Raw genomic sequence first — 10,411 nt, 5'->3', positions numbered from 1 at the left:
TTCAAAACCAGCCTCAGCAATGGTGAGGTGCTAAGCAACTCAGTGAGACCCTGCTCTAAATAAAATACAAAATAGGGCTGAGGATGTGGCTCAGTGGTCGAGCGTCCCCAAGTTCAATCCTGATACCAAAAGAAAAAAAAACATGGGAAACAAAGAAATCCAAATAAAATTAGCATAAACCTGTTATAAATCATAAACCAAAAACTACTTCTGACACAGCAAGGATGATAAATGATCTCCATGTGAATTTTAGAATGAGGCAGACAAAAGTTGAAAGGGCAATTAATTTTCCCATCTTCCTGCCTTAGCTTTATCTCCTTGGGTACCCACTATCCACAGTGTCAAGTTGTCTCTCAGTAATTGCATTATTAGCATGCTGTCATTATATGATTCTTCACTTAATGTATGAAGTTCAACAACGGCTTCATCAAAAGCTGTCTTTGCAAGAGAACAGGCTTTCTCTGGGGGGTTTAGAATCTCTTGGTAGAACATGGAGAAGTAAAGGGCCAGGTCCAATCTGAGAGGATATGTTCATTGTATTTCCTTTTTGCTTACTTCAAAAGTTTCTTGATATGCTTGTAAGCAAAAATGACCAAAACGGGAGCAGACCTCAATGGATCAGAAGTGAAATCAGTCAGGCATCGGAGGGGTGCATTTTCAGGGGAGAAAATGGTGAGGGATTCTGCAACAGAGGTCAGAGTTTATAGGTCCTTAGCAGAGCCAGGTCATGGGAGGAAACCACTACCTTTGGCAGGCTTTTGGCAGACAGGTGAATTTTGGCTGAATTATTGCAGGAGAAATTTCAGAAATAGCAGGAGAGAGGCCTTCAGTGACTGGAGGAATGATAATAGATAAGGAAAATTGTATGTGATTTCTGGGGGGCCTGCCCCTCCAGCATCTACTGTGGGGAGCTTGAAGGTGGGGAGAAACCCCTCAGGAGATGGTTTCAGAGAACAGTGTCTGCTTTATTGTACAGCAAAAATAGCTTTTATATAGAGCTTCCAATCACTCCTGCAAGGTAGGCAGGCCTGCGACCCACCAGCAGAAGAGGAGCAGCCGCCTGCTGAGAGGCTGAGCCGCCCCCTCCCCCTGCGCCTGCATAGTAGAGGGAACTGTGAACACGCACAGAGCAGGCCCAGCGGCCTGCTGAGGGGCAGAGCCGCCCCCCACCCCCCTCGCCTGCCAGGTAGGGGAAGGGTGACCACCGACAGAAAAGGCCCAGTGGCCCGCGGCGGGACAGAGTTTCCAATCACTCCTGCAAGGTAGGCGGGCCTGCGACCCACCGGCAGAAGAGGAGCAGCCGCCTGCTGAGAGGCTGAGCCGCCCCCTCCCCCTGCGCCGGCATAGTAGAGGGAACTGTGACCAAACACAGAGCAGGCCCAGCGGCCCGCTGAGGGGCAGAGCCGCCCCCCACCCCCCTCGCCTGCCAGACAGGGGAAGGGTGACCACCGACAGAAAAGGCCCAGTGGCCAGCGGCGGGACAGAGCTTCCAATCACTCCTGCAAGGTAGGCGGGCCTGCGACCCACCGGCAGAAGAGGAGCAGCGGCCTGCTGAGAGGCAGAGCCGCCCCCTCCCCCCCGCACCTGCAAGGTAGTCGGAACTGTGACCACTATCAGAACAGGTCAGACCTGCAACCGAGAGACAGAACAGGCCCAGTGGCCTGAGGAAGGGTAGAGCCGCCCCCCCCCACACACCTGCAAAGTAGGTGGACCTGCGACCCACTGGCAGTACAGCCCCAGAGGCCTGCAGAGGGGCAGTGCCGCTACCTGCGCCTGCAAAGTAGGCAGAACTGCGACCACCGAAAGAACAAGCCTAGCGGCCCGCAGAGGGACAGAGCCGCCGCCCGCGCCTGCAAGGTCGGTGGACCTGCTACCGACTGGCAGAGCAGGCCCAGCGGCCTGCCGGCGTGGTAGGCACATTGCCCCAATTGGAGGAGGGGCAGAGCCGCCGCCCGCGCCTGCAAGGGAGACTTTGCAACTATACAAGACCAATATAAATATATAGGGGGAAAATTCAATAGCACAACAGTTTCACCAAGTAGAAAGGAACGCGAACAGTATGAAGAGACAAGGAAAGAAAGGACCACAAGCATTGCAGGTCAACTCAACGTTAGAAGAGGTAATAGCTGCAGCTGATGGAATGTCAGATAAAGAATTCAGGATATACATGCTTCAGATGATCTGGAGTCTCAAGGAAGACATCAGACAGCAAAATCAGACAATGAAAGATCACTTCAACAATGAATTACATAAACAAATCCAAGAAGCAAAAGATCAACTATACAGGGAAATAGAGGTTATAAAAAACAAACAAACAGAAATCCTAGAAATGCAGGAAGCAATAAGCCAACTTAAAAACTCAATTGAGAATACTACCAGCAGAGTAGAACACTTAGAAGACAGAACATCAGACAATGAAGATAAAGTATTTCAACTTGAAAAGAACATAGACAGCTCAGCAAGACTGTTAAGAAACCATGAGCAGAACATCCAAGAAATACGGGATAACATCAAGAGACCAAATTTAAGAGTCATTGGGATACAGGAAGGAACAGAGATTCAAACCAAAGGAATGAGCAATCTATTCAATGAAATAATATGAGAAAACTTCCCAGACTTGAAGAATGAGACAGAACCCCAAATCCTAGAAGCCTACAGGACGCCGAATGTGCAAAATCATAAGAGACCCACACCTAGACACATTATAATGAAGATGCCCAACATACAGAATAAGGAGAGAATTTTAAAAGCTACAAGAGAAAGGAAGCAGATCACATTTAGGGGTAAGCCAATCAGGATAAGAGATGATCTTTCAACACAGACTCTGAAAGCTAGAAGATCCTGGAATAACATTTCAAACACTGAAAGAAAATGGGTTCCAACCAAGAATTGTGTTTCCAGCGAAATTAAGCTTCAGGATGGAAGATGAAATTAAAACCTTCCACGATAAACAAAAGTTAAAAGAATTTGCAGCTAGAAAACCATCTCTTCAAAACATCCTTGGCAAAACATTACAGGAAGAGGAAATGGAAAATAACAATGAAAACCAACAGTGGGAGGTAGGACACTAAAGGGGGGAAAATAATCAAAGTGGAAAACAAACCATGTTTAGTAACATAAATAAACAAATATGGCTGGAAGAACAACCCATATCTCAATAATAACCCTAAATGTTAATGGCTTAAACTCACCAATCAAGAGACACAGGCTAGTAGAATGGATCACAAAACAAGACCCAACAATATGCTGCCTACAGGAGACGCTTTTGATAGGAAAAGACATACATAGGCTGAAGGTGAAAGGTTGGGAAAAATCATATCACTCATATGGACTTCGGAAACAAGCAGGAGTATCCATACTCATATCAAATAAAATAGATTTTAAGCCAAAGTTAATCAAAAGGGATAAAGAGGGACACTACATACTGCTCAAGGGAACCATACACCAACAAGACATAACAATCATAAATATATATGCCCCAAACAATGGTGCAGCTATGTTCATCAAACAAACTCTTCTCAAGTTCAAGAGTCTAATAGACCACCATACAATAATCATGGGAGACTTCAACACACCTCTATCACCACTGGACAGATCTTCCAAACAAAAGTTGAATAAGGAAACTATAGAACTCAATAACACAATTAATAACCTAGACTTAATTGACATATATAGAATATACCACCCAACATCAAGCAGTTACACTTTTTTCTCAGCAGCACATGGATCCTTCTCAAAAATAGATCATATATTATGTCACAGGGAAACTCTTAGACAATACAAAGGAGTAGAGATAATACCATGCATCCTATCTGATCATAATGGAATGGAACTGAAAATCAACGATAAAAGAAGGAAGGAAAAAGAATACATCACTTGGAGAATGAACAATAGGTTACTGAATGATCAATGGGTTATAGAAGACATCAAGGAGGAAATTAAAAAATTCTTAGAGATTAATGAAAACACAGACACAACATATCGGAATCTATGGGACACATTGAAAGCAGTTCTAAGAGGAAAATTCATTGCTTGGAGTTCATTCCTTAAAAAAAGAAAAAACCAACAAATAAATGATCTCATACTTCATCTCAAAATCCTAGAAAAAGAAGAGCAAAACAACAGCAAAAGAAGTAGAAGGCAAGAAATAATTAAAATCAGAGCTGAAATTAATGAAATCGAAACAAAAGAAACAATTGAAAAAATTGACAAAACTAAAAGTTGGTTCTTTGAAAAAATAAACAAAATCGACAGACCCTTAGCCATGCTAGCGAAGAGAAGAAGAGAGAGAACTCAAATCACTAACATACGGGATGAAAGAGGCAATATCACAACAGACACTTCAGAAATACAGAAGATAATCAAAAATTATTTTGAATCCTTATACTCCAATAAATTAGAAGATAGTGAAGGCATAGATAAATTTCTTAAGTCATATGATCTGCCCAGATTGAGTCAGGAGGATATAGACAACCTAAACAGACCAATATCAATTGAGGAAATAGAAGAAACCATCAAAAGACTACCAACTAAGAAAAGCCCAGGACCGGATGGGTATACAGCAGAGTTTTACAAAACCTTTAAAGAGGAACTAATACCAATACTTTTCAAGCTACTTCGGGAAATAGAAAAAGAGGGAGAACTTCCAAATTCATTCTACGAGGCCAACATCACCCTGATACCTAAACCAGACAAAGACACTTCAAAGAAAGAAAACTACAGACCAATATCTCTAATGAACCTAGATGCAAAAATCCTCAATAAAATTCTGGCCACTTGGATACAAAAACATATCAAAAAAATTGTACACCATGATCAAGTAGGATTCATCCCTGGGATGCAAGGCTGGTTCAATATACGGAAATCAATAAATGTTATTCAACACATCAATAGACTTAAAAATAAGAACCATATGATCATCTCGATAGATGCGGAAAAAGCATTCGACAAAGTACAGCATCCCTTTATGTTCAAAACTCTAGAAAAACTAGGGATAACAGGAACATACCTCAATATTGTAAAAGCAATCTATGCTAAGCCTCAGGCTAGCATCATTCTGAATGGAGAAAAATTGAAGGCATTCCCTCTAAAATCTGGAACAAGACAGGGATGCCCTCTCTCACCACTTCTGTTCAACATAGTTCTCGAAACACTGGCCAGAGCAATTAGACAGACGAAAGAAATTAAAGGCATCAAAATAGGAAAAGAAGAACTTAAATTATCACTATTTGCAGATGACATGATTCTATACCTAGCAGACCCAAAAGGGTCTACAAAGAAACTATTAGAGCTAATAAATGAATTCAGCAAAGTGGCAGGATATAAAATCAACACGCATAAATCAAAGGCATTCCTGTATATCAGCGACAAATCCTCTGAAATGGAAATGAGGACAACCACTCCATTCACAATATCTTCAAAAAAAATAAAATACTTGGGAATCAACCTAACAAAAGAGGTGAAAGACTTATACAATGAAAACTACAGAACACTAAAGAGAGAAATAGAAGAAGATCTTAGAAGATGGAAAAATATACCCTGTTCATGGATAGGCAGAACTAACATCATCAAAATGGCGATATTACCAAAAGTTCTCTATAGGTTTAATGCAATGCCAATCAAAATCCCAACGGCATTTCTTGTAGAAATAGAGAAAGCAATCATGAAATTCATATGGAAAAATAAAAGACCCAGAATAGCAAAAACAATGCTAAGCAGGAAGTGTGAATCAGGCGGTATAGCGATACCAGACTTCAAACTATACTACAGAGCAATAGTAACAAAAACAGCATGGTACTGGTACCAAAACAGGCGGGTGGACCAATGGTACAGAATAGAGGACACAGAAACCAATCCACAAAACTACAACTATCTTATATTTGATAAAGGGGCTAAAAGCATGCAATGGAGGAAGGATAGCATCTTCAACAAATGGTGCTGGGAAAACTGGAAATCCATATGCAACAAAATGAAACTGAATCCCTTTCTCTCGCCATGCACAAAAGTTAATTCAAAATGGATCAAGGAGCTTGATATCAAATCAGAGACACGCCGTCTGATAGAAGAAAAAGTTGGCTACGATCTACATACTGTGGGGTCGGGCTCCAAATTCCTCAATAGGACACCCATAGCACAAAAGTTAATAACTAGAATCAACAAATGGGACTTACTCAAACTAAAAAGTTTTTTTCTCAGCAAAAGATACAATAAGAGAGGTAAATAGAGAGCCTACATCCTGGGAACAAATCTTTACTCCTCACACTTCAGATAGAGCCCTAATATCCAGAGTATACAAAGAACTCCAAAAATTAGACAATAAGAGAACAAACAACCCAATCAACAAATGGGCCAAGGACCTGAACAGACACTTCTCAGAGGAGGACATACAATCAATCACCAAGTACATGAAAAAATGCTCACCATCTCTAGCAGTCAGAGAAATGCAAATCAAAACCACCCTAAGATACCATCTCACTCCAGTTAGATTGGCAGCCATTATGAAGTCAAACAACAACAAGTGCTGGTGAGGATGTGGGGAAAAGGGTACACTTGTACATTGCTGGTGGGACTGCAAATTGGTGCAGCCAATTTGGAAAGCAGTATGGAGATTTCTTGGAAAGCTGGGAATGGAGCCACCATTTGACCCAGCTATTCCCCTTCTCGGTCTATTCCCTAAAGACCTAAATAGAGCATGCTACAGGGACACTGCTACATCGATGTTCATAGCAGCACAATTCACAATAGCTAGACTGTGGAACCAACCTAGATGCCCTTCAATGGATGAATGGATAAAAAAAATGTGGCATTTATACACAATGGAGTATTACTCTGCATTAAAAAATGACAAAATCATAGAATTTACAGGGAAATGGATGGCATTAGAGCAGATTATGCTAAGTGAAGCTAGCCAATCCCTAAAAAACAAATGCCAAATGTCTTCTTTGATATAAGGAGAGTAACTAAGAACAGAGTAGGGTCGAAGAGCATGAGAAGAAGATTAATATTAAACAGGGATGAGAGGTGGGAGGGAAAGGGAGAGAGAAGGGAAAATGCATGGAAATGGAAGGAGACCCTCAGAGTTATACAAAAGTACATACAAGAGGAAGTGAGGGGAAGGGGAAAAATAATACAAGGGGGACAAACGAATGTCAGTAGAGGGGGCAGAGAGAGAAGAGGGGAGGGGAGGGGAGGGGAGGGGGGATAGTAGAGGATAGGAAAGGCAGCAGAATACAACAGACACTAGTATGGCAATATGTAAATCAATGGATGTGTAACTGATGTGATTCTGCAATCTGTATATGGGGTAAAAATGGGAGCTCATAACCCACTTGAATCAAATTGTGAAATATGATATATCAAGAACTATGTAATGTTTTGAACAGCCAACAATAAAAAATTAAAAAAAAGAAAAAGAAAGAAAGCACTGGATAATGAACAAAAAAAAAAAATAGCTTTTATAGTGGGTATGTGCCAATTTACATATAACAGTCATGATAGGCCAGAGGTGTACACAACATATCATCTTACGGGAGTCAAGACCCCAAGAGTTCAGAAACTGCCCCATAGGCCAACCTTGCACCAACAGGGGAATAACTTCTTGTCAAGGGAGCAAGGAAATGGTGCTTGCCAGTGTTCTGACAGCACTTTGCCCCAAAACATAAGTGTTCTATGTTAGGACTTCCCTGCTGTACAATGAGCAAGATAAGCATTCCTCCATGTAGGTCCAGAATCAGGCCCACCAACATGTGCTCAGGGCCCATAGTCCTTCCTGGGGGACACATTTTTCCATATCCTTCAATTCTTATTGTGTGACTGATGTACAATCCTGGTTTTGTCATCACCAGTAGCAACCTCAGCTAAGTAATGAAGGTAGTCTCCTTTCATTTTCAAATAGAAGACTCTGCTTGTGAGGAACAGGGAATCAACAATGTTTTTGAGGTAGGCACAGTGGCACATGCCTGTAATACCAGTGATTTGGGAGGCTGAGGCAGGATAATCGCAAGTTTAAAGCCAGCCTCAGCAATTTAGCAAGGCCCTAAGCAACTTGGCGAGACCCAGCCTTAAAATAAAATATAAAAAAGGTCTGGGGATATGGTTCAGTGGTTGCACACCCTGGGTTCAATCCCCAGTACTAAAAAAAAAAAAATTAAGTTTCCAAAAGAGACAGTATATATATAGACAGTATATATAGATATAGACATATAGATATATATCTGTATCTGTAATATACATATTTTTGCTCAAGTAATGAGCAAATGATGGAAGGTACTGAAGAAAAGCATCACATGGCTTAATAATACAGAGAAAATTGAGACCAAGTTAAGAGCTACCAGTGATGATAGATATATAGATATCAATATAAATACAGATATATAGATAGAGATATAGATATACAGATACAGGGATAAAAAGCAGCCATCTGCTGCTTTTTTCCAGCACCTTCCGTCATTTGCTGAATACTTAAGACATCCCTCCAAGATGACCCAGGGGCTCCTACAGCATTTTTTATAAGCAACCCAGAGAAGATTCCTCTCCTCATTAGATAATTCAGCTCCTTGCTCATTTACAGACTTTGTGCAAGCTGCCTTGTCATCGTATTGCTCAATTTTCTTGTCCAGTTTGGCCTTCTGCACCAGCTCATTTTTATCCATGAACTGATGTTCTGTGTCTGGAGTGGGTGGCAGCAGAGGAACTAGAGCTAAGTAGGGTTTAGGTGATGGCAGTGGCAACAGCAAGGCTTTCTAGCTTTAATAATTTACTGTAGTTATGTAAGATGTAACCACTGCAGGAAAGTGAGTGAAAGTTACACTAATTTTGAGACTATGAATTTTTATTTCGAATTTAACAGTTTAGAAAATAAAAACTAAAACATCCCTTGTGTCAAAGCCGCTTTGTGAAGGCAGGCTAGGGATGTATCTCAGTGGTAGTGTACTTGTCTGGGTTCAATCCCTAATACCACAAAAACAAACAAATCTGCTTTGCCAAAGTGTCCTGCCTTATGGTTGGCTTAATTATGAACTGAGGTTGTCAGCATCATTGATTGCTCCATCTCAAGGCTCAATCTAATTTAGACTTCTCTGGACTGAGACAAGCAGGATGGCATGATTTGTCTATTTCTCTCACTTGCCCCCACCCATACACTCTCCCCCTAGTAGTGTTAAGAAAGTCATTCAACAGCCCAGTAGGGTGGCAAACACCTGTAATTCTTTGTTCTTTCCTGTGGACTTGCCCAAAGGCAGGAAAGATTAGCTGCAGGGGGTAATTATTTGTGTTGGAACTGGGGATCCTTCCCCTCCCCTAGAGGTGATAGCAACTGTTTGAGCAGGGAAGTGCTATCCAGAGGTTAGTATTCCATTTCCTTTCCTTTGAATTAGCCCCCATCTTTCATTATCTAAGCTGACTACCTGTCCTTTGTCATCTCAGAACCAGTTCACTATGGACTGAAACCTCTAAAACCATGAGCCAAAATAAATCTTTTATCCTCCAAGTTGTTTTTCTCATGTATTGTCCCTGTGATGAAAAACTAACCAACACATCCACCTCCAGCAAGATTACAATTTTCTTGTCTATGGTTAATACACGTGTACTTGAATGTTTCCCTCTTTTTAAAGTATTTTTATTTGTATATGGACCCAATACCTTTATTTAATTTATTTTTTTAATGTGGTGCCGAGAATTGAACCCAGTGCCTCACATGTGCTAGGCAAGCACTACCACTGAGCTACAACTCCAGCCCCAAATATTTCCATCTTTACATATGTAAATATTATATTCATTCCTTTCTGGACAGCTGAAAGACTAACTCTAAAACCATTTTATCTTAAGGCTGGGGATATAGCTCAGTTGGTAGAGTGCTTGCCTCACATGCACAAAGCCCTGGGTTCAATCTCCAGCACCACAACAATACCATCTTATCTTAAACCCTAATAAGTATCACATCAAAATTTGCAGATCCCAATGCAATCTTTAGGTATACAGCTCTCCCTCCGTATCCACTTGGGATTGGTTCTAGGACCCCACCCCACCATCCATAGATACCAAAATCCACAAATGCTGAAGGATCTGAAATAAAATAGCACATAATATAGCACATATAACCTACTCATTTCCTGTCTACTTTAAAATCATCTGTACATTACTTGAAATACTTAACACAATAAAAGTTACATAGTCAATACACTGTATTGTTTAGGGAATAATGACAATAATAAAGTCTGTAAATGTTCAGTGCAGATGCAATTTTAAAAATATTTCCTGAGTGTGTTTGAGTTCATGAATACGGAGCCCATGGATACAGATGGCTGACCATACTTTGGTGATGGTGTTTCTTTTCCAAATAATCTAAGAGAGCACTATTTCAGCATGCAAATAAACTCCCTTAAAAGTAACAAAATATAAAAATATAACCTTA

General features: G+C 40.9%; 1 pseudogene; it reads right to left on the bottom strand.

Annotated features, from left to right (window-relative positions):
• Positions 1 to 282: 282 nt before the first annotated feature.
• On the bottom strand, positions 283 to 8,651 carry LOC114089910 (14-3-3 protein zeta/delta pseudogene; annotated as a pseudogene).
• Positions 8,652 to 10,411: the final 1,760 nt, after the last annotated feature.

Source organism: Marmota flaviventris, chromosome X (genome assembly GCF_047511675.1).
Source record: "Marmota flaviventris isolate mMarFla1 chromosome X, mMarFla1.hap1, whole genome shotgun sequence".
In the NCBI taxonomy this organism is placed as follows: Eukaryota; Metazoa; Chordata; class Mammalia; order Rodentia; family Sciuridae; genus Marmota; species Marmota flaviventris.
The sequence above is the reverse complement of the archived record's forward strand: the minus strand, read 5'-3'. Positions and strand labels throughout refer to the sequence as shown.